The following is a 26,082-nucleotide window of genomic DNA, read 5'->3' on the forward strand; positions in this document are numbered from 1 at the left end:
CTCCCTCCCCTCCTTTTCCCTTTCTTATTTTTGACAGTTTCATACATGTCCACAATGTAATACAGCCATATTCACCTCCACTGTCCTCTCTCCTCCCCTTCCATCCCTGCTGACTCCTGTCTTCTTCCAACTAGTTCTCCTTCTACTGTGTGTGTGTGTGTGCACGCGTGCGCGTGTGTGTGTGTGTGTGTGTGTGCGCATGTGCGTGTACGTGAGTGCAGGTCGTGTGTGGATAGACACAACTGCTATGTGTTCACGATTGCACTGGGCACATCACATCCAGAGACAGTGCTTCTCAGCACTCCTCCCCATCCTGTCCTCACCTGATGCAATGCTCCCTGGGCCTTGGAGTGGTGCTTCAGATGTCCCGTTTTGAGCTTGTCCTCTTTTTCCTTCTTAGGGTTCTTCACCCGGTGAGCACAACAGACAAGAGCTAATTTCTCCATAGTCTTCCCTTGTCTTCAACAACAGGAAGCTTTTTTTTCCTGTTAAAGACAGGGTCTCACTATGAGGCTCTGACTGGCTTGGAAATTGCTATGTAGACCAGGCCGGCCTTGAACTTAGAGAGATCCACCTGCTTCTGCCTCCTGAGTGCTGGGATTAAAGGTGTGTGCCCAGCTGCCTCTTCTTTATTTTTCAATTTTGTGTGTGTGTGTGTGTGTGTGTGTGTGTGTCTGGTATATGTGTGTGTGTGTGTATGTCTGGTATATGTGTGTGTGTGTCTGGTGTGTGTGTGTGTCTGGTGTGTCTAGTGTGTGTGTGTGTGTGTGTGTCTGGTGTGTGTGTGTGTCTGGTATGTGTGTGTGTGTGTCTGGTGTCTGTATGTCTGGTATGTGTGTGTGTGTGTGTGTGTGTCTGGTGTGTGTATGTGTGTCTGATATGTGTGTGTATGTCTGGTGTATGTATGTGTCTGATATGTGTGTGTGTGTCTGGTGTGTGTATGTGTCTGGTGTGTGTGTGTGTCTGGTATGTGTGTGTGTGTCTGGTGTGTGTGTCTGTATGTGTCTGGTATATGTGTGTGTGTGTCTGGTATATGTGTGTGTGTGTCTGGAAAAAATGTATGTGTCTTATATGTGTGTGTGTGTCTGGTATATGTGTGTGTGTGTCTGGTATGTGTGTGTGTGTCTGGTGTATGTGTGTGTGTGTCTGGTGTATGTGTGTGTGTGTGTCTGGTGTGTGTGTGTGTCTGGTATATGTGTGTGTGTGTCTGGTATATGTGTGTGTGTGTCTGGTGTATATGTGTGTGTGTCTGGTGTGTGTGTGTGTGTGTGTGTGTGTGCAGGTGCTCATGCACGTGTGGACATGCATTTGGATGCCAGAGGTCAGTATCAGATGCTGTCCTCCATCTCTCTTCACCTTGTTTTTCCCCAAACCTGGAACCCACTAATTGGCTAGGATGTCTGACCATGAGCTCTCAGGACCTCCTGTCTCCTCCCTATTCCCCAGCCTAGGGCTACAGGTCATAGGTTACAGGTATGTACCACCACTGGCAGCTTTTATGTGGGTGTCCTCGTGTTTGCATGGCTGAGCCATCTTACCAGGCCCAAGAACCCCTTGTTGAGATTGTGTATCCCTTGGACAGTGTCTATTTGTTCCACAGCAGGAGATGCTCAGGGACCAGAGCGCAGCAGCTCCCCTCCCCCTCCTCAGAAGCCTCTCAGTCCTCACTCTGCAACAAGCCACCACCAGACGCCTGCTCTGACCTGACCAGGTTGTGCCCCTCCCCATCACCCCCTTCTTAGGGAGGCTTTCTGTTTTGTGTGACATCTCTTCCCCACCCTCTGCCTCTACAAATAGCTCAGTAACTTTTTATCTTCTCTCTTATCCTCCTCTTCCTTCTTTCTTTGGCCTCCTGTCCTGCACACATTTGTCTGTTCTTGTCTCCAGGGTAGGCAGAAAACAACCCCTCCCAGCAAAGCACAAGCTTTAGCATATCAAAAAACCTGGGTTATTTTGAGGTTACTCCCACAGAGCACAACCCCCTGGATCAAATCCACACAGATTTTTGAGGCCAATGAACTCATGTGTTAAACTTCCAGCTCAGGATCTTGCCTTGAGGTAGACTCATAGGCTTTGCTGGCCAAATCTCTCCCCACCTCCCTCAAACTACAGCCCTAAGATCCCGAGGAGGCAGGTTGGACCTGCCTGGCCTTGCCTCACATCCGATGTGAGTCCAGGACAAATCTAAAATTAGCTGCACTCCCTGCCAGGCTGAGGCTCAGCTGGAGCAGCCAGAGCCTGGGAGCCAGCAGTTTAGCAATCATCCCCCTAGGGCTCAGAGCTGAGCAGCAGAAACAGGTGATGGAAACTGGGTCCGGGAAACTGGGTCCGGCCGGAAAGAAGAGGCAGATCAGATTCTGAGGCTGCAACCAGAATGTTGGGTCCAGGAACCAGGACCACAAGCCCAGGCTTATGTGGCCACGGTCAGTCAAGGAGAAAACGGCTCAGAACAAGTCAGAGATGCCTGTACCTCTTCAGCAGCACTAGATTGGGTGGGGTGGGTCCAGGGAAAGGAAGGAGACGGATGCTTTAGGCTCATGCCCAGTGCCCAGTGCTTTCTACAAGCTATCCCAGGAATCTCCCTGGCTGCTTCGGTCATTTGCCTCTTTTACTGATGATGACCTGAAATATCAGAGGTGTGCGACCCTCATGAGTGCCACACTCCAGTGGTTGCTGAAGCAGGGATTCAGGCCTCCTCCCACTTAATAGAAGGCCTGGCTCTTTAGGCACCTAGAAGTAGCAGGAAGGGTAACTTACCTCAAATCCGTGGAAAAGGCTATCACACATCTCATCAAAATTTCTTACCCTGGGCCATAGCCCAGTGATTATTGGGACAGCCTTGAAAAAAATTGATTGCAAGATGGCTCGGTGTGTAAAAGTGCTTTTCACAAAGCCTGACAACCTGAATTTAATCCCCGAGTCCCACTTGGTGGAAGTTGAGAACAAACTCCCACAAGTTGTCTTCTGACCTCTACTTATATACCATGCCATGTGTAATGCACACACACACACACACACACACACACACACACACAGAAAGAGACACACACAAATAAATCAACGTAATAAAATTTTTCTTTTAAAAAGATGAAAAAAAATGCTTGGGGATCATCCCCCAGAAATTCCAAGTTAATTGTTCTGGACAAGACTCAAGAACAGGTGTTTCACAAATGCCCTGGGAGGCCACTGTATAGCTTGGGTTAAGAATGATGTTGTAGCCATGGTTATCTGCAGAAGATCAAGCCAGCCAACATTCCAGTATGGAGGGATGGGGGCTCATGAGTCCCCATCCCTAGCTGAGGAGCAAGTGAGAGTTCATGGTTTCTCGGAGGGAGAGTCAGTTTTCTTTAAGGGTAAGGCTCCTGGTAGGTCGCCCACATTCCAGTGCATGGCCCTCACCCAGGAGTGTAAGGACAGCACAGAGTAGACTCAGTGGCAGTAAATGGCCCTCACCCAGGAGTGTAAGGACAGCACAGAGTAGACTCAGTGGGTTATCAAAAACAAGAGGACAAGAAGTTGGGAGGGTAGTGGAGGTGTATTTGAGAAGAATTAGGGAGAGGAGTGGGGCAAATGATCAAATATATTGCATGCATGTATATTAAAAAAGGGAATCATGCTAGGTGATATTTTCCTTTAATCTCAGCACTGAGGTGTAGAGTCAGGAGCATCAGATGTTCAAGGTCATCCTCAACTTTATATTGAGTTCCAGGCCAGTTTGGAATGCATACGACCCTATCTCAAAAATAAAAATAGTAAAATAAAATAAAAAGAACCATGTTGTATATGTTGCTGGCCAGCTCCTCTGGGCAAACAGGACAAGAGGGTGGTTATAGATGTTTATGCCCAACTACTTGGGTTCATACCAAACAGATAGGACATGTGTCCAGAGATTGTACAAGCCCATAGATGACCTTCTCAAATTCTCTTATCAAGTGAATAATAAATAACATTCCCATAAATTGGGGATAGAGATCAGAAACCTGGTCTTGGGGGTGTGTAAAGAACAACAATACAGATAACCACACTAAATGTTAATGGGTCAAAGCACACGCATAGAGAGGGGTGTGGTGGTGCATGTCTTTAATCCCACCACTTGGGAGGCAGAAGCAGGCAGATCTCTGTGAGATAGAAGCCAATCTGGACTACACAGTGAGTTCCAGGCCAGCTTGGGCTACAGAGAGAGCTGATCTCAAAAAGACAAAAAAAAAAAAAAAAAAAAAGGTAACCACACAGATGACTACACTAAATGTTAATGGGTTAAATATGTCAAAAGAAAGGAAAATGTTAAAATGGATTTAAAAGGTGCAGAGGAATAATTATCTATTTTCTCTTGTCTATAAGAAGTTCATTTTGAATTGTTTCTCAGCCTTTCATGGGAAGAAATTCACTTTGAAAATAAAGTCACCCGTCATTTGAAGTGACAGCAGAATAGAGTCTGTGTGAACTGGGAGTCTAGGGTGACTGGAGCAGCAATGTTAACAGCAGATAAAGTAGACTAAGGTAAAATCCATTACAAGGAAATAGATGGCCATTTCATGATGTTGAAAAGTCAGCATATTAGGAAGAAACAGTCATAAATTTGAATGTATTTAATAACAGAGGTTCAAAGGAAATGAAGAAAACTTCACAGAATTAAAAGGAATTAAAAGGCTTTTGCCACAACCACAGACGAGATTCTGACACTGTCATCTTGTCACCTAACAGAGCAACAAAGCATAGACCTAGTCATGACACAGGCCTGAACAGCACTGTTACTACTGGGTGAACTGTGTCTCTCTAACAAGGAATGGGGTTCCGAGATTGTTTCAACTTCTTTCCCCATTGCTGTGATAAAATACCTGACAAGAGCAACTTAGAAAGAAGGGTTTATTTTGGCTCACATTTTTAGAGCACAGTCCATCGTGGCTGGGGAGCCTTGACGGCAGGACTGTGAGGCAGCTGGTCACAATGCATCCACAGTCAGCAGGCAGAGAGACAAGTGCTGCTGCTCAGCTCGCTTCCTACTTTTCATGCAACCAGAAATTAGGTCATGGATGGTGTTGCCATGATTCAGGGTGAGTCGTCCTTCCTCAGTTAAACATTTTTGGAAATGTCCAATAGATGTGCCCAGAGGTGTGTTTCCTGGAGGATTCTAAGCCCAGCCAAGATGAGAATGAAGGTTAGCCATCATACATAGGTACCCAGGATTCAATCTTATTGAAAATAGAACCTTTATGGAGATTAAAAACAACACATTACAATGAGGTTGTTAGGATGGATCCCTAAATTGAATTCTTAAATGTAGACACAGATGCTGGGTGGGAGAGGGAAGCTGGCATGGAAACACAGACACCATGACCCAAGGCAAGCCAAGGATCCCTTCCTATGACAAGAAGTTAAGAGGAGGAAGGAAAGGATTCGCCTCAGAGTCCCAAGGGCATGCTCCTGCAGATACCTGGATTTTAGCATTCAGAAGCAGAAGACTATACATTTCTGTCACTTAAGCCAATTTTTTGGCCCCTGTTATAGGAGTCTTAGGAAATGAACACAATTCTCAATCATCTCAACATACATGCTGGTTACTGGACAGACAACCCTCGGTGATATAGACTACGCTCTGCAAGTACCTGTGGTCTGTGCACCCGAACAGAACGTGCTGCTCACATGTGTCTGCTCATATGCTTCTCAGGGTTGGCACCATAGAGTGAGTGTTCAGTGACCACATGGGGTGACCTTAGAAATCAATGAGGTATGAGGAAAAACTAGAATTTAACACCATCCTTTAAAATAGTCCACTGGTTAGAAAAGAAGTCGTCAGGAGAAACAGAAAACATTTTGAACTGAAAGAGTGAATCGATAACATCGTCTAAAGCAGGGCTTAGGAAATGTTTAGCTTTACATTAAATGTATTGGAAAAAGGGAGTGTCTGAAACCAAAGATTTAAGGCTTTGTCTTAAGAACCTAGAAAAAGAGGAAAGTAGAAAAACATACGTTCAAAGTGAGACAAAGAAAGAAAAAAATAACTAAACCTAAAAGCTAGATTTTGTTTAAGTCTCGTGCTGCGGCTCAAGCTGTCCCTGACCTTGTGATCCTTCTGCCTTGGCCCGAGTGCTGGGATTATGTCCAGCCTGAAAGTTAGAACAAAGTTAGAATATTAATAAAACAGATAATCTCTGAAAGATTAGTCTTTAAAGAAAAAAAGGAGAGAAAGCACAAATTACCAGTATTAGAAAGGAGCGGTTTCATATGCACAACCAATTTTATTAACCTTAGAGAATATAGGTGAAAATTCTATAGTCATTTTATAGATGCAGAAAAAACATTCAATAAAATTCAGGGCCTATTTGTAATAAAAACTCTTAGCAGGCTTACAATAGAAGGTAATTGCCTTAATTTGACAGAATGTTTATAAAAGACCTTTAACCGATATCATACTTGTGAAATATTAAGTGCTCTTCCCCTGAAATTGGGAGCCAGGTAAGGACACCTGTTTTCACCACTTTTAGTCAATATTTGGCAGGAGGACCCGAGCCATCCATAAGAGGTTCACAGTTCAGAATGGAGTAATAAGTGGAAGACACGAGAGTTTGCACAGAACTTCCTAAAGCATTTACAAAACAACTACCTTAAGTGAATTCAGCAAAGTCACAGGATACAAGAGTAATACACAAAAGTCGATTGTATTTTTATGCATTCACAGAAAAGAACTGGTCAACTAAATTTAAAAAGAGGTTCATTTCTAAGAGTGTCAAAGGGAATGCATTTGAGAATGCATTCAGTGCGACTCAATAGGGTAAAGCGAGTGTAGTGTCGGTCAAAGAAAATGAGCGGCAACACTGTGGGCTCCGCTGGAAGGGCGCTGTCTCTTCTCCAAGTTTGAAGACGATTGGCAGGTTGCGTATCTGAGAGGGTGGTGTCCTGGGAAAAGACATACAGCAGAAGTATAGGGAGGCAGAGTTGGAAAAGGGGCTCCCGGGTCCAGAAACTGACCTTAAATCCGCTGTAACTGACAGCAAACTCGAGAGTGGAGACAACACTAAGGACCAAATTCTGCGTTCTTCAAAACTGGCTTGTCTTCTCCTAACTGCCTCACTGACAAGATGGCAACTTTAAGCAGTCTCAGCAGGTCTGTTCTAGAAACCTGGAAAGGGGCAGGCCGGCACCACACTCCCTCCATCTATTGGACACTTTTTCTATGCCTCTGTCTAAACCAGGTGTACTGGATAGCTTTGGTTGTTAACATGACACACCTGGCTGGAGGGAACTCAATGGAGGAATTTCCTTCATTGAACTGACCTGTGGCCCTATCTGTGGGGCATTTTCTTGATTGTTGAGTGATGTGGGAGGGCCCAGTCCACTGTGGGTGGTGCCACCCCAGACAGATAGTCCTGTGTTGTATAAGAAAGCAGGCTGAGTATGGGCCGGGGTGGGGAGTAAGTCAGTAAACAGCTATCCTCTGTGGTCTGTGCTCCAGGTTCCTGCCCTGGCTTCCCTTGATGATGGACTATGAACTGTAAGTCAAATAAGCCCTTTCCTCCCCAAGTTGGTTTTGAACCATTAGCTTCAACAGAAACCTTCCAAATTCCGTCTGATAAGACATTTTCCCATCTCTAACATCCCTGAGTTCAAAATCCCCCTTCTACGGTTGGATTGGAACACCACTACCTGAACAGATGGGGTCTTCTCTTGTTCTATTATTTCTAGAGTGAAATTTGGCAAAGAAAGAGATCTCAAGGCCTCAGAATAGTTCAGCAAGAAATGAAATACATGTCCAGTGACCTAGATTCTCCTTAGATTCCTGTGACATAGAGATGTGGGAGAAAGGGCAGTCAGCTGCTAAACGCAACCCTCTGTCCACTCCGGAGGGAGGTCACGGCATTACCATGCCTGACTCTGGCACCCCAGCTAGAAACTCTGACCAAAGTGTAGACAGAGGGCTTGGCATCAAGAGTAGGTATCCGGGCCACTGAGCAGTCTAAACGTAACCTTGACTCCCCTGTTAGAAACCCAATCGCTGCAGCCTCAGTTTAGCCTACTAAAAGGAAAAGTCCTCATGTAATGGTCTTCTCCTGAGTCTCTCTGATGGAATATGGATATGTTTAGGACTGGTAAGTCAGCATGATAAATGCTGTAGCCAACAAAACAGAAAACAAAGCCTCCCTCCATTAGAAGAGAGGCTGTCGCTTTTACTCACACCTTTGCTTGAGGGAATACTCTCCCCCCCCCCCCCCCCCCGAGTCCAGGCAGTCACATTTGCCCCCGTAACTTCTTAGCGCCTCCCCTAGAGAACAGGACACCCTTTTCCTCTCTTGACACCATTTCCCCAAACACTTTTGCCTCTCAGATGTCTAACTGCCTGTTTTCCTCCCCTAGGATGCTGGGGTTTTTTGTGTTGATTCTTGGGAGATAATGGCATGGCTCAGAGAAAGAAGTGCCTGGCTTTCCTCTCCCTGCGCCAGCCGAGGCGACTGATTGGTGCTCCGGGACCTTGAGAGGCTCTGCAAAGGAGAGCTCCTCGGATTCCAGTGCTCCAGCGCTCCACCTTGTGAGGGCTGAGCGTGTCTGGGCAATGCTGTGGGATCTGGATGGAGTCACCGCTGATGAGGCAGAGCTGGCTAGGTCTGGGAGCACTCGTTGCTCTTTTTAAACTCCACGGCACCAGGGATGAAGTCACCTTTCTCCTTTTAAAACTGAGCAGATTTGCCCTGTGAATCCCTGTCACTGCTGTGAGAACTTTGTGCTTTTTTTCCCACGGCTGGATACCAGGACGTCTCCTCAGGTGAGTGAACTTTCGTTTAGTAAGCTCCCATCCAGGGATACTGGTTTCAGGGGACTTTGGAGGGCATCCCTGGGGGATATTGGAGTGAGATCAGGAGAAACTGATTGTGGGGGGTTCCTTGGCAGGTGGTCCTCATCTGTGGGGTGGGAGACCCTTGCTGGGTGGCTCAGCTTCGAGCTGAGTGGTGGACTGGAAGCTATAACTGGGGCTTGGTCTGGGTGCATCTTATAGGCTATGCGGTGACCTCATCAATGAGGTAGTTAGAAGTGACCTCCTTTGGGCTGAAATCATCCAGATCTCCTTTGCCTTTTTAGCCACTGACTTTTGTGTCTGTATAGACCTGATGGAGTTGGTGTGCTGTGCCTCTGCAGAAGGAGCATTACTTAGTGCTTCCCTCCTCTTCAGGCAGGAGACAAAGGGGTTGGGATCCCTGCCCTGACACGTAGGTACGGTGCATAAACAATGGCTGTGCTGCTGCATGTTTGGCAGAAGCCTGCAAACACATCTTAGTGCCTGTCCACACAAGTTCTCTGAGGAAAAGGGGCCTGAGATGGTGTGTCCGCGCGCACAATTGTGTGTGTATGTGTGCGGGGGGCAGACTCTGATCCTAAAGACTGTAGAGATTCCTCTGCAAAACTTTCTCTGAGCTCCAAGAGTTACTGTCAAACAGATCTTATTACCCGTGAGGGTCTGAAGAAGGCAGTTGACTGTCACAGAGATGCTTACTGCCTGATGAATGGGTTTTGAGGAAAGAATTGAACCACTGTCAAGTGAAAACTTTGAGGGTGTAGAGCCCCTCGTTTCCTGACAGAGCTCTGCCTCACACAAGTTTTTGGCACAACCTTGAAGGTCACCAAAACGGGCTTTTTTTTTTTTTTTTTTTTTTTTTTTAAGACGGGATTTGGCTATGTAACCATGTCAAGGCTGGTATTTTCTGAGTATCCCAGATTGGCCTCAAACTTGTAGCAAACCTTCTCCCTCAGCCTCCCAACTGCTGGGATTTCAGACATGTGTCACTACATTTGGGTAACACCTTGCATTTAGAGACAAGATGTTTGCATGTACTTATTTACTTATTTATCTATTCGTGTGTGTGTGTGTGTGTGTGTGTGTGTGTGTGTGTGTGATGTGAGGCCAGAGAAGGGTGTCAGATCTCCTGGAGCTGGAGTTACAGATGGTTGTAAGCATCCTGATATGGATGCTGAGAACTGAACGCAGGTCCTCTGCAAGAGCAGTATACCCTCTTAACCCCTGAGCCATCTTTCTAGCCCTCCTCTCCTCCAGCTCTTTAAGAACATTTCTACCAACCAGAGCAGAGTATGAAACCTTTATTATGGCACCTGGAGGTCAGAGTGCTGGTGTTGTGGCTCTTGTAACTATTTCCAGGAGAGAAGCCAGGAGAATGGGGCAGGTGGAGGGTGTGGAGGGCAGAATGGGTAAAGTCAGATCTGCACCCAATGTCTTCTTTTGGATCCCAGCCCCTCTACTTTTTTTCTGGTACTGGAGATTGCACCCAGGGCCTCATGCATGCTAGGCACGTCCTCTGCTGCCGAGCTGTGGTCATGCGTGCTAGACACGTCCTCTGCTGCCGAGCTGTGGTCATGCGTGCTAGACACGTCCTCTGCTGCCGAGCTGTGGTCATGCGTGCTAGACACGTCCTCTGCTGCCGAGCTGTGGTCATGCGTGCTAGACACGTCCTCTGCTGCTGAGCTGTGCTCATGCGTGCTAGACATGTCCTCTGCTGCCAAGCTGTGCTGCAGGCCTAGGTTTCCTTTTCAGTTTGAATCGGGGTCTCATTAAGCTGTACAAGCTGGGCTTTTACTCACTGAGCCCAGATAGTTCTTGGACTTGGGGTCCTCCTGCCTCAGTTTCTCAAGTATCTGGGGCTACAGGCCTGCACTGCCAGGTTTGGTCCAGCTTTATTACTTCTTGGTGTTTTCTTAGCCAAATGACTAAGCTTTCTTTAGACCCATTTTCTTCCACTGTGAATTAGAAATAAGGCTCCAGGTTCAGTGGGAGACCCTGTCTCAAAAAAAAAAAAAAAAAATGATGGATGGGCTGGGGAGTTGGCTCAGTGGTTAAGGGTGTTTTTCCTCTTACAGATAGATGGCCCAAGTTCAGTTCCCAGCATGCACAGCAGGTAGCTCATTAATCACCCATAACTGCAGCTCCAGGGGAATCCAACACCTCTGGCCTCCACAGGCACCAGAGCTCACATACATGTTCACACACAGATCCACACGTATATACATAATTAAAATAATGAAAAATTTTTTAATGTGGTAGAGGCAGGCTTGGTGGTGCATGTCTTTAATCCCAGCATTCAGAGGCAGAATCAGGCAGATCTCTGTGAGATCAAGACTAGCCTGGTCTACCTAGTGAGTTCCAAGTCAGCTGGGGCTACAGGAAGACCTTGTCTCAAAACAAGAAGAAAAACAACAAATTATGGTGGAGAGATATTGAGGAAGACACCCAGTATTACACATACACACACACACACACACACACACACACACACACACACACACACACACATATTCTATATAAGGAGACGCTAAAGTTGGGTGACTTTTACAGATACCCTGAGCCGTGGCGTTAGAAAAACATTGTTACCAGCTCCCAGTCAGTACCACCTTGGTTTGTCAGTCAGAACAAAAGATAAACTGATAAACTCATTCAAGAGCAATAAACAAATGTTTAGTTCACCTGCTTCATTCATGTCTCTGAACAACAAATTTAATCGATGAATTGATTTTTGGTTGGTCTAGTCATGTAGAAGTTTTAGACCAAGAATGGTGCAAATATCCTGACCTCTACACAACAGCTGGTTCATGTATTTTTACACCTTTCACTGTGAGAGCCCATAGATCATGAGTCTGTGGTCCTGTTCATCCAGCCTCCCAGTGTTAACAGTATGCATAATTGTGAAGTATTGGAACCAGGGAGCTGATGCTGGAACACTCGTGATCACTCAGATTTCTCTTGTCTGCACATACTCACTTGTGTGAGAATGGCACTGTATGCAGTTGTTTTTTTGAGACAAGGTCTCCCCGTAGTCCCAGCTGGCTGGAACTTGCTATGTGGACCAGCTGGCCTCAATCTCACAGAGATCCTACTGCCTCTGCCTCTCCATGTGCTAGGATCAAAGGCATGCACCACCACCCCCAGTCACTGCGTGTGATTTTTAATCACATGGTCTTCATGTGATTACCACCTCAATAAGACAGGAAACCATGGCCTAACTGCAGGTTTCTCTGCACCATCCTGTCCATCAGCTCACCATCTGTAATCAGGTTATTTCTAGGGAGCTCTATGAAGGGAATCAGTTGGTTTTACCCACTTGACCTAGTAACCTTATGGTCCACTTAGGCTCTTGCATGGACCGCTGCTGGCTGTTTCTCATTAGTGAGGCCATGGCACAACACTTCACCTATTTGCCATTCTGCCCATTGGAGGGTGTTTAGATTGTTTCTGTTTTTGGTAATTACAAGTCTATTTGTTACTTTTCTCATTGCTGTAACCAAATGCATGATGACAAGGAACTTGGCTTAAGGTCTGGGGGATGCAGTCAGTCATGGCAGGGAAGGCATGCTGCAGGCTGGTCACATGACACTCACAGTCAGGAAGCAGAGGAGACAGGAAGTGGGGCCAGGCTGTGCAACCTCAAGGCACTCCCACAGTGATCAGTACTCTACCTCCTGAAGATCCCATCACCTTCCCAAACAGCACCAGTAGCTGGAGACCAAGCATTCAAACACAGGAGCTGATGGGAGGTATTTCATATTCAAACTGTAACAACAAATAAAGCATAAACATTCACATAAAATTTCTGCACGAGGAGGTTTTATTTCTCTAAGATAAATGCTTAAAGCTGTCTGGTTCTTATGGGAAGTCCATTTTCAGTTTTAGTCCATTTTTAGTTTCAGAAGGAACATTGCATTCTATATTGCCTCCAGCCATGTGTAATAATGGAGTTTGTATCTTTCCCAGGATTTGGTGTGGTCACTATTTCTTATTTTACTCATTCTGATGGGTGGGAGAGTGTGGTTTCCATCTGTGCTTGCCTGGTGGGTTGCTTGATGTTGGACTTCTATAAATGTGGCTATTTGCTGTCAGAATGTTCTCTCAGCAGTAATGTGTATTCATGTATTTTACCTGCTAAATAATTGGTAAAAATTTTGCTATACATATATTTACTATATATATATATATATATATATATACACATACACACACATGCATATATACATATATATGTTACAGCCCAGATACAAGTCCCTTATTGGATGTAGGGCTTTTAAATATTTTCCTCTATTCTGTAATCATTTTTTTTCTTTCACTGAATTTTTGCAATTTTCATACAATATAGTTTGATGGCGTTTAGATCCCCTCCCCTATCCGCACCTCCGCTCACTGCCCCCCCCAATTTAATGTGCTCTCTTATATGTAATATGACCCATAGAGACTGATTTGTGTTCCCAAGTGTCCTTCAGTGTGGGTCCATCCACTGGGCCCACCAAGAGTCCCATCCCTATAAGACCCTGTCTTTCAACCCTTCTCAGCAGTCATCAATTACCATAAATTCCTTAGGTTGGGTTGGGATTTCCTAACTACTTTGCCATGCCTAGGCTGGGATTCTGTCTGGTTGGAGCTTGCATAGGACCTGTGCATGCTGTCACCATTGCTGTGAGTTCTATGAGTAACTGGCCAGCTGTCTATGAGACTGCTTCCTTGTGGTCATCCACCCCCTCTGCCTCTTACAGTCTTTCCACCTCTTCTTCTGCTGTGATCCCTGAGCCTTGAGGGGCAGAGACTTGAAACAGGCGTCCCATTCAGGGACGAGGGCTCTGAGGTCTCTTGTTCTCTATTCTGTGATCTTTTATAAAACAAGTGCTTAATTGTGATAAAGTCCAATTTATTGACCCTTCCCAGTGTGTGTGTGTGTGTGTGTGTGTGTGTGTGTTGTTGGGGATGAACCCAGTCAGGGTTGTGTGTATGCTATGTAGGTGCCCTGCAACTATGTCACATCCCAGCCCCTCAACTTTTCCTTTACTATATGGTCTTTTAGTGCAAAATTTAAAGCTTTCAACCTAACCCTAGTTTATGAAATGTTTCTCTTAGTTAAAAAAATATGTATAGTTTTACATATTACATTTAAGTCTTTAATTCACTTCAAGCTAATTTTTTATAAAATGTATCAGGTTTAAGTCGATGTTAATTTTAGGGGAGAGAGTGCATACGTTTATCAAATTGCTGTAGCACCGTTTTTGGTAAAAGGCTAACCTTCACTGAATTAGTTTTGGACTTTGTGAAAATCATCAGTTGGGCTGGGCATGGTGCCCCATGCCTGTAACCCCAGCACTTGTGGGGGCTGACATGGAAGATTGCAGCACGTGTGGTAAGAGTAGGTGTCTTCATCTGTGCTCGGTCTTAGGAGAAAAGCATTTAGTCCGTCCACTCATTCTGAGATCAGCTATAGTTTTGTTTTTCCAGTTGCTCTTGATTAAATTGTGAGCTTTCTGTTTACTCCTTGTTTGTAGAATGTTTTTATCTTGAATGCATGCTGGATTTTGTTAAATGCTTTTTCTGCCCTAATTGGTATAATTATGAGATTTTTAAGTTTCAGCCTGTTGGTATAGTGGATTACATTGACTAATTTTCAAATATTGAACCAACCTTGCACATCTGGAACGAATTTCGCTCGATTTTGGAACATCATTCCTTCCCGTACATTGCTGGGTTCTGTTCACTGATAATTTGTCAGGTATTTAGCATCTCAGCTAATGAGTCTTAGTGATTTGTAAGTTTCTTCTGTTTCTTTGTTGACTTCATAGCAGGAAACAATGGCTTTATTAAATGAATTAGCAAGTAATCCTCTTTTAATTTTTGAAGACAGTATGAAATTGCTATTAATTCTTTATCCAGTCTGCTTAGTAAAATTCTCTAGTGAAATCATTTGGATCTGGAGATATCTTTGGGGTAGTTAAATTATACTCACAATTTCTTTAATGAACTATTCAGATGATCAGCTCCATCTTGGCTGAGTTTTTATTGTGGTTTTGGAGTTCTTCAAAACTGATGGATTCATTAGTGTGAAGTTGTCCATATGTTATTCACTGCTCTGTTAAACAGCTGCAGGATCTGACACAATCATCCCATCATTCCTGATATTGCTAATTTGTCCCTTCTTTTTATCTATCCATCTATAATCTATTAATCATCTACCAATCAATAATCTATCTATCCATAATATACCAATCATCCATCTATAATTTTTCTTATCATCTATATCTATCAACCAATAAATCACTTATTTATCTATTTGTCTACCTATCTATCACCTGTCGTCTATCAGTCATCTACTTGTCTATCACCTACCATCCATTGATCAGTCATCTTTCAATCATCTGCTATTTATCTAATTACCTATTTCTCATCTATCACTTTATCTGTTTATTTATGTATGTAAACCAGCTATCTGCCTACCATCTACCTAGCATGTATCATCTATCTCTATCTGCCTATCTATCATCTATAGACTTAGCTATCTATCATCTGTCATCTATCACCTAATGGAATTTTTTTTGGAAAATATTTTTTCTAGTGGAAAATTTCAGCCACAAAGAATGAAATACTGTCATTTGTAACAACACAGATGGAACCGTGGGACATTTAAGTGAGATGATGCAATGCAAGTGCTGAATCTTCTCCCTTGTATGTGAAAGCTAAAGTGCTGACTAGAGGTGAAGCATAGAACAGCTGTACCGCAGGCTGGGAAGGGTAAAGAAGAAGAGGGGGTGCAGAGAGGATAGTGAATGGGCTCAGAGGGGGTTGAGAGGGAGGAAGAGCTTCTACAATATTCAAACAGTAGGGTAATGATGGTTGACGACATTAATTTTTTAATTTTTAAAATATTTTATGTGTATGAGTATTTATGTGTATGAGTATGTGTATTGCCTGCATGTATGTAAGTGTACCTGTGTTGTGCAATGACCAAGGAGGTCAGAACAGAGTGTCAGATTCCTGGAACTTGAGTTATAGACAGTTGTTAGCTGCCACATAGGTGCTGGGAATAGAACCCAGGTCCTCTGCAAGAGCAGCCAGTGCTCTTAAGTGCTGAGCCATCTCCCCAGCCCCCGTTGACAACGTTTAACTGTAGATTTCCAAACGGCTAGTGGGGGAGGATTTTGAATGTTCTTAACACAAAGACTGGCTATGCCAGTCATTACGACCTGGACATTACCCATTGTACCTATTGAAATACCACAGTGTATCTCACAAATGTCAATTAAAAAATTTAAATGGAAATAAAACATATTGAATAAAATAAGCAAAGAGCATAAGCAGGTTATTCAGAAGAAGTAGAGAGGGGTGGAGGGTAAGGGGACTGCTCAGATGGTGTGCAAGCCTCTATCTCTGGGGCAGGCCTTTTCCCAAAGGAGAGCCACTCGGCTCCTTCCACATGAGATGGGTCCTTGCATCCTACACCTGAGACCCTGGGAGATACAAGAAGCTGACTGAAAACCAACAACACCCAACAGCTGTACCCACACTGACTGGTGTTGGAAGGTCCCAAAAGAGTTCCAGGAACCCCAGGTATTCTGAGCACCTCCTGAAGGACATTTTCAGTCATCTTTCCCCTGGAGACCTCTTTATTCTAGTTACATGGTGGGAAACTTGGTCCAGAAAACAGACTAAAGAACTGTCCTGACCTCCCCCACCTAACTCTCCTGCCAGAGGACACCAAGGAGGGGTTGGAAGCCCAGCATGCATAGTTCGCTCTGTCTCTGCCTCACTCCCAAGGTCTCTCCAGATGCCTTTCCGTTTCTCTCTCTCTCTCTCTCTCTCTCCCCTCTCTCTCCTTCTCTCCCTCTGTATTCTTGACACATTGGCATGGCCCAGATACCTCACAATGATCTGCCTCTGGTTGGATGAGATTTTCCACACCAGGTGACTATATGTATGGGTCAGTTTGTCAGTGAAAGTCTTAGTCCATCTATGGTTGTCAGGTCAGGGAGAAGGTGGGAGCATCAGGATTGGGGTGTATAAAGCCACCTTACAGTTGAAGGAAGAAGTGAGCTGAGGTGGTTTTTCTCAGAGTGAAAGGATGGACACAGCCTTGAGTAGTCTGCTAAGGCTGTGCATTAAATCAGCCCCCAGTGCATGTTGACCTGGAGGGTGGATGACATTGGAGCATCAAGGTTGACATTAAGAATCATTCTTGATGGCTCTTCTACCTAATTTATTGGGGCAGGGTCTGTCTGTCAGTCAAGCCCAGAGGCTTTGATACATCTAGTCTTGTTGGCCAGCATGCTTTGGGGATCTCACATGCACACACAGACTTGTGTCCCCATACATGCATAGACACACACTGCACACTACACACACACACACACACACACACACACACACACGGAAATGGAAACAGAAAAACATTTCCTCTGTAATCCTTTTAAAAACGAGTCCTCAGGAGGTGAATGGCCTCCAAATTCAAATCCTAAATTGAAGATCTAAGCCTCCATATGGTGATGTCTGGAGAAGTGAGTAGGTTTAGATGTGGTCATGGATGGGATGCTTATGAGGAGATCAGTGTTCATGTGAGGACATAGGTACTGGGTGGAAAGGGCCCTCTCTGGGGAGTACAGTCCATCAGCACCTTGATCTAGAATTTTCCAGTCTCCAGAACTGTAAGAAATAAATGGTGATGGCTTTCTGTAGTGGTCAGCTGAGCTCACTAAAGCATGCAGCTGTTAGAGAGTTCAAGTTTACAGATGTAGCTCACAGGGCTGATTTGGAAGATAACCGATTTTTCCTCCAACTCGAATATGCCCGTCACGATCAGAGTACGAAGCTCAACTCTTTGCTGAGGGGATCCGTCCACACCCTGTCCTTGGTTGGTAATCAGAGCTGTGGCAGTTTATCTCTTCTGGCTCTCTGTCTGGTAGACCTGAGCCCAGTGCCTTCTCTGACAGCTCCAGCTGATCCCTGAGTGCTTTCCCAGACCCCACGCCCATTGGTTGTTCCAGCTCCATCACAGCAAGGCCTCGCAGAGCTTCTCTGTTGCTCTTTCCTGGCTCCTCTTGCTGGCTGGCACACAGAACTGGCACACGGAACATTTGCACTCTTACCCCTTTTTTCCATGGATCTTCTTCCAAAGAAGTGCGCTCCAGCCAGCCGTCCTTCCTTTGAGATCAAGGGCAGCCTCCCAAAGCCTCCTCACAGTTCACACTGACGCCCCGGGTGTCAAAGCGCATGAAAGGGAACATACCCCTTTTCAGAAGAGGGTCTACCGCAAGTGCTACCGATGGTGGTGATCAAGAACAACTATGTCGCTTATTTGTTTTCTAGACAGGATTTATACCGGGCATGTGACAGACATTTCTCATTTCATCCCATGTTACTGGCGGAAAGTGAGGCCGGATGATACCATGTTGACTTGCCAACAGACCACTGCCTGTAAATGGTGATTCTGAGATTTAGCTCCAGAGTCCTCGCTGTGTTTAATGCTGCCTCCCATATGGCTGTCACCTCCCAGGTGGCCCGGCCAAGCTGAAATCCAATGCTGCACAGCTAGTGGGGTCTGAAAGCACATTGCTGAGACGCTACACTGTTGTGCATTTGTGTGCTGTTGTATCTTCTCCAGTCGACATCTGGTTCCCAAAACTGTGTTCAAGATGGAAGAAGGGACCTCAGTGAGCCCTGTTTCTCACCCTAGAAAAACTGAGTTCCCTGGAGGTATTTATGCAGGGTCAGTGTAAGAAGAAAGCAATGTGAAACGCTTCCTTCTCCTTTCCTTTCTTCATCTTTTTGTACTGGGGCACTGAACAAGATGGTGGCATTTTGTGACAAATCTTTGGTCGTCATTGCCAACTTAACTGTGCATCATGAGGAGCTGAGTCTCTCAGCTGACATACAGCAGTCTACTCAACAGGCACAGCCCAAGCTGGTCTGGCCATGGTGCTCTCAGTGACGCAGGAGGGGTAGGGGATGTGGCTCTCTGGAGAAGGTGATCCTAATGAAGGAGAGTCATCTAACGCCAGGTGTGATCCTCCAATGGAAAAGGACCAAATAAAGCAGCACAAAGAGTTTGAAGAAACACAGAGGAACCAGGAACGGAGTCTGCTTGGGAAGGTTCTGTGGAGGGGGCTTCTGAGTTCAGCCTCAGTGGACTAAGTTTAGAGATGAAAAGCCCTGGTCGCCCAGGGTTCTGCCAAGGACCACATCATTTTTCAAACCTCATTAGATTTCCTAAAAATGTCTGTTGCCATAGCTCCTTCAAGAGTGGCAGCATGCATTATTTATTGGAATACTTAAAATATTAACATCAATAAATTCCACAGTAGCTTTAAAAACATCCTGCACAGTTGGAGAAGCTAATTTGAAATAATGATTTTTCAAGTTGTTGGAACTTTCCAATTCTATGATGCTAGTAGAATCCTTAGAAACAAGTAAGGAGCCTGGAGCACTCAGCTCAGCTCTCAAACATTTCAGAGAGAAGAGGATTCCATCCTTCCAGTGTTTTGGCGTCCTTTATTTGTAAAAGAATGCAATTTTTCCTCCAGGTGATGTTTAATTGTTGTTTTCTTTTCCAAAGAGGCATAAGATTGTTATATAATTACCACTGAATTTTATTTCTTGAATATTGAGTCCAAGTGTGTATTCTAATGCATTTAAGTTATTTTGAGCTAGAAGGAAAAGATCTTCCAAATTTAGAAGTTAAAACTCATCATAACCAAACCTTTGAGGTTGCCCCACAGGAGAGTGCCCATCGTTCTACTGGGCTCCAGAAGCTCAACTATTATTTGGGTATTGGGACAACTAGACTTAGATCCTAAGTATTGGATAACTTAGTTTTTGAGAAGACTGATTTTCATTATGTAACCTCTTTCCTCTCCTGCTTCAATTAGGTATTTATTTTGGCTTCTAGGTGGAACATCTAGATTGATATTACCCACTTGTACCCAAGTTGCAATGTTCTCATTTCTGACTCATTGGAGTAGGTGAAGATTTTCAAGGCATTGGGCACACCAGAACTGGGGTGAGATCTTGCTATCCTGGACAAGCATCGTACTATCAGGCAGCCTTTGAAGGTCAAAACAAGGACCAGGAGATCCTGAAACAGCTCAGGATTGCTGAGGAGCATCAGTCTTTTGCTCACTGCTTGACAGCAGTGTTCACAGATTCTGTGCCCTGGTGAGGGGCAGGGGGTGGGCTCCTTATCCCTGGGGAGTCGAAGTTCATGCTGATCCATATTTGCCAGGGAGCCATGTATGGAGAGAGGTTTGGATTCAAGACTTCCAGATCATCCTCCGGCTCCAAGAGTCTATTGCTTGAACATGTTTGGGGTCCCCTGTGTGTGTTTCTGTGTTGGCACTTGGGACATTGTTGTATAATGATATGTCTAGATACATCTCCCCAACAGACCTGAAAATGCCTTGATGACAGGGACAATGTCTATCCTTTTAAATCCTAAGTGATTAGTACAGTGGCCAGTACACAGAGGCACTGAATAAATATCAAATCAATAGAGAATTTTGTCTCTCTCTCTCTCTATATATATATATATATACCCTTGTATATATGCAATATATATTTTAATATATAGTTCCAGTTATCAGCAGGTAGCCCTGCTTACTGTGATCATGTTTACATTCCTTAGGACCAGCAGTTGTTTAATACCTGAGCAATACAATATACCACCAAATTCTCCAAGCATGGCAACTACAGTTAATCAATTCCTTTCCTAAAGATTTCAAGACCAGCAGGATTCTTCTGAATTTGTGTTCAAGTCCCTAGCAGCAGAAATGTCCCTGGTGACTAGGACTCCAGAGTGACTTAGCTACAGGGGAGGTACTGGTGTCATCTCCATAGCTAATCAGACACAGCGGGCACATGGGTAGGTACACCAGCCAAAGTGGAAGCATGGGTGGGGGGATCCCAGCCAGTCAGGCGAGGTGAGGATGGCAGGGAGCAGAAGCAAAGGAAGATAGGGTGCACTGGGGGTAGAGATCACCAAAGAGCTGAGGTGGTGAGGCTGCAGTCAGAGTGCTTTGCAAAGTACATGTTAAGCTCTTGTCAAATACAACCATTTCATTCATTCATTCATTCATTCATTCATTCATTCATTCATTCATTCATTCAGTATATCTGTATCACTTACCTTGTGACAACCACTGTGTAAATGTAGGGTTACCAACTCAAGTAAGGTACAATCTCTGTTCTTGAGGGCATAAACTATAAACTAAGCCTTTCAGTCATATTACCAAACAGTTATAATACCTTGTCATAAATGGTTTAATGATCAAAGTACAGGTGCCAGTGGGAGCCTCTAGGAACACATAACAAGCCTGAGATGGGATGGGAAGGGTCAGTTGTAGTTAACAAGGTAAAGATGCTGGGAAGCCAGAATAATCCCACCCAAACTTCAAGAATGGCTGAATATTCAAAAGGCTAAGGAGGAAGCTTATTCAGGGTCTGCACACAGCCAGTCACAGCTGGATCCTGTATGCAGTGCTGACCAGTCCACACTTTCTCCTAGGGACCATGAATCACTAGAGTATATGAATCGGGAATGGCATGATCAGACATAGGTTTCAAAAACACTTGTCACAACCAAAGTGTGGAGAAGGACAGAGGAAAGGAAGACCAGGGACCCAGCCTCTGACTGCAGAATCTCTGAGAGGAGATGGAGGCTCAGATAAGCAGAGGCAGTGGGGAGGGGAGCAGATAGATTCTACTCGAAAGAATCAGCAAAGGCCATTGGTTGACTGGATGTGAATGTGATCAGCAAATCAAGGGCGGCTGGGCTCCTGGCAGGGGCAACTGGGTAAGTGGCTCCCTCCAGAAGCTGGACAGTTGGCCGATGAAAAGGTCCCTTCTACTTTCCTGTCTCACAGCACTCTATCAAAGCAAACATGTCTCCTTTGGGAGTCTGAGGGGATGCAGTGCTTGGCTAAGGGCCTCACTGGTCATTAACATTTATTCTTTTGTTCACTCAATCAATATCTATTCATAGCATCCCAGCATCCCAGAGCCCCCAGTGCACATATGTGTGTCTGGTTCATCTCTACAAATGCATTCTGAAATCCAGAGTACAGCTGTAGATTTTTGGCAATCTTTCCTACCATTTCATCCCAACTTCTGCTTACTACATGCCTGCCCACACTTGTGCTAACAGGAGCAGCAACATTTTTTATTAAATTCCCATGATTTCCTTAAAGTTTAGCCTATTTTTTGTGAACCTAATCTTTGATAGAGTTTTTACTTTGATAGAAGTTAAATACGTAACGAAAACTCTGAATAAGTTGTTTTATGTGGCCAGACTTGGAAACTACTTTCTAAGCAGTCCTTGGATAGGACTCCTATATCGAACTGCACCCACCCATGGCTCAGGGATCACTGTGGAAGAGGGGGCCGTGAAGGCTGTAAAGAGTCAGTGTTGGTGCATGAACATAAGGAAACAGAGGCTCTCGGGCCACTAGAAACTTGTTCATATGAACTTGCAGCAATGCTGAGAGCGTGTACAGACCCATGCTCACTTAAGCCCAGCACAGAATGGAGGAAATAGGCAGCAGGCCCCAACTGTAGCCTAGGAACTATTGGCAAGTGATAACTGCTGAGTGAGGGAGCATAGATCTTTCAGATCTCTAGATAGGCTGATGAGACCCCAGGGGATAAACTTTCTTCAAAAGACATCCGGGTACAAATGCCTGACCGGATAGGACTTAACATATATGACAGAATACATGAAATCCAGTGTGTGTGTGGGACTATGGGGCATGTGGATGGGGGGGTGTCTAAGAACTATTATATGAAATACAAAAAAACTCAATAAAAATATTTTTTAAAAGAGTTCTGGGCCGAGCATGATGGCGCATGCCTTTAATCCCAGCACTCAGGAGGCAGAAACACGTGGATCTCTGAGTTCAAGGCCAGCCTGGTCTACACAGTGAGTTCTAGACCAGCTGGGGCTACAGGGAGACCCTGTCTCATAAAGACAAAAAACACATTTAAAAAAAAAAGTTCCATGAATAACTCTGGGACTTCCTCATGGGAAAATGCAGGAGTTTCGGGAGCAGATGTAGGTTGGTCAAAGCCTTCCCAATAGTACTTGACTGTGATGTAATTTCATTTCACATCTGATGTTTGGTTTTCCCACACTGAAGTGTGAGATGCGGGTCATCAGCAGGGTCTGAAGACAGAAGTGAGTGACACTGACACTCAGTAGGAATCGAGGAAGTTCAGATGGGTAAAATGAAACACATGGATGTGAGTCTAACCTAGTGCATTTAGAAGACAGCGTCTTGCAAATCCAATTCCTGGGAGTCAAGAGGCGTCTACACCACTGGGCCAGAGTGATAAGAAATCTATTTGGGCACCACCTTCTGACAGATCACCAATACCTGTTTTTGTCAAACAAAGCTCTTAGAACGTCTAACTCCTCAAGGGTACTTCAAAGATTAATAAAGTGATTTTGAATTACTAATCTGCTATGAATAAATGCTTTTTCAAGATGTATTATAATTTTTTATATTACTTAATAATCAGTAAAAATATCAAATGTTGGATATTTATCTCAGTTGATTAAAGATGCCACTGTGAACATGGCCCAGGGTTGGGTTTACTGCAAACGTGTTTTCAGTTCTTTGTTTTGTTCTCTAGGATACCTGTTGTAGCCCAGGCTGACCTAGTGCTGTCTGTGTAGCTGAGAATGACACCGAACTCTTGATCCTCTGCCTTCACCTTCCAAGTGCTGAGGTTACAGGCGTGTACCTGGCGAAAGGTCCCTTCTAGTACACTTTATATATACCTGGTTTATATTTTTAGCTTTGCACAGAGAACTTCTGCTCGACAGCAGGCTACCTCTAGCCCAGTTGGCCACTTCTTATATGCTTAACTGGCCATGAATAAATAATACAGCACCCTTAGTCCACTGATAGAGGAGGTAGATTGTCTTTGTATGTAAAAGCAAAATACAATCTGCAAACCCTGGAAGCCTGAGGACATTTCTATCATCTCTCCTTAACTGTTTCACTTAAAGTGGAAGAAATGTAGCCCAGATAAGCCAGTTTGTTCAAAGTCAAAGCTAGGGCTGGGACCAGGACAAGATCTGGATCTTAGGTGCAGTGTGGTCACTAGGTCACTATGCTGTGGGCACTCCTGTCTGGAATTCTCTTCTAAAGCTCTGAGGTGCTTGGACTGAACGCAAATTTCTAGTGAAAGTTGGGCATCACCATTTCTAGCTCCCCTGGCACTTCGTCAGAGATTGTTGTGTGTCACAAGTCCCAGGAGTCCCACATCCAGCAAGCAGGAAGTCAGTCGACAGGATCTGCAGTCCGCTAGGCTGTGCAGAGACCCACAGGGAGTTCTGGGGACGGCATCCAGCCAGCTGCTCTGATCACAGAAAATGAGCATCCATGCCCACGCAATTGGGCTGGCAGGGCTCCCGCCACAGTGGAGGTCCCCCTGCCACATTCATAGATGAGGCTCAGTCGTGTTCAGTTATTCAAAGACCTCTTCCGTATGAGGCCCTGCTACTTGCACAGCGTTACTACCATCACTTCGTAATGTGGGCACAATTCTGGCTGTGAGTTGTCATCAGCCCAGACATGGTTTATTCCCCAGGATGACTTTCGTAGGCAGGCAGTGTGGTGGGGTGACCTTTCCATGAAAGCCAGGAGTCTTGTGGCACATGCCTTTCTCTCAGGATTTTCAAAAGGAACTGAAAAATTGGTCTCCATGGTCGTTCTTGCTTGTGGAGTTTTCCTTTAAAACAACATTTATTGTGTACTTTTTTCCATTATGGAAACAACACATAATCTCTAAAAAAATTTCAGTTATAATTCCAACAAAATGAAAGCTAGTTGTAGCTATTTATTTCAAGAATTTCAGGTTTATATATGAATATATACCTCTGTCCCTTCTTCCTTCTCTCCCTTCTTCCTTCACTCCCTTCCTCCTTCTCTCCCTTCCTCCTTCTCTCCCTTCCTCCTTCTCTCCCTTCCTCATTCAGTCCCTTCCTCCTTCACTTCCTTCCTCCTAACTCCCTTCTGCCTTCTCTCCCTTCCTCCTTTGCTTCCTTCCTCCTTCACTCCCTTCCTACTTCACTCCCTTCCTCCTTCACTCCCTTCCTCCTAACTTCCTTCTCCACTTCCTTTTTTTCCTCCCTCACTTCGCCTCTCTCCTTCCCTGAAATTTTAGGAGTCTATAATAAACACGTAGAACTAAAGAAGAAAGCTAATTGCCTAAGGCCCAGGATACTATGATAGTTCCTTCAAGAATATTTCTTAACCCAATGGACATAGGAACTTGGCTTGTGAACTTGAGTAACCTCAGCTCAGCCAAGCCCACATCTCCACAATAAGCTCTGCACGCCAAAGGAGTGGAATGAACTAGAAACCAGCTACTGTCACCCAAGGCTTCAGACCCCAGAGGACTCCACCAGTAGTAATGCACATCCCTTGTCTTCACTGTTTCAGGAGATACTGTCTGTTCTGAGAGCTGCACAAACCAGGGGCTTGCTGGAAACATGGACCTCGGCGAAAAATGGGCTTTGGAGGAAGGAAGCTGGCCGCCCCATGCTGGAGTTCATCACTTTCCCAACACCAGAGGGGGTATGGTTACTTCTTATGTCCCTGATACACACCATCTCGTCCCACTCCTGTCCCTCACTGTTTCAGCCCAGCCATCTCGGGTGTGCCCAGGGCTGTTGGCTCTTTGAGAGTGGCCCAGTGGAGCACAGAACTTGGGCTTGAAGGCTGAACAGATCTGGGTTCAGACCCTGAATTTACTCATTAGTAACATGTCACCTTGGGAAAGTCCATTCCCACAGAGAGTAACATTAAGAATTCCTGTTTTCAGGGTTCTGACAGAGACCAACAGGTGTGTTGGCTGTCATTTCCTGAGCCCTGACCCATGTCTGGTGGGAAGTGAGTCAATGCCTTTGAGCACCCATTGTGTCAGGCACTGTGCTCTGGTTTCACAGGAATCCTCCAAACAGCCCCACAAGCACTGAGGCTGAGGGCAGGGCAGCCAGGGCCAGCAGCGTAGGCTGGCTCCCCTTCCTTTCTTTCTCTCTGTACAGTTTTCTAGTTAGTGCAGCTCAGCTTTCAATGATGGTGGTGCTGATACATCCCTGGAGCAGAGGATACAACTATAGAAACAGAGCACTCAGAACTATGGTCCTCTGTTGAGTCTCAGAGGTCATCTCCCCACGTCCCCCAGATCTGCTGGAGATCTGTGTTAGCGTCTGGAACCACTGAAGAGCTCAAAGATCCCTGAGGTCGATGCTTTCAGTAAGAATATGCCTCCTGATTTTTAACTTG

The sequence above is a fragment of the Nannospalax galili genome, unplaced genomic scaffold (genome assembly GCF_000622305.1).
Source record: "Nannospalax galili isolate Female #2095 unplaced genomic scaffold, S.galili_v1.0 scaffold469, whole genome shotgun sequence".
NCBI classification, from domain to species: domain Eukaryota; kingdom Metazoa; phylum Chordata; class Mammalia; order Rodentia; family Spalacidae; genus Nannospalax; species Nannospalax galili.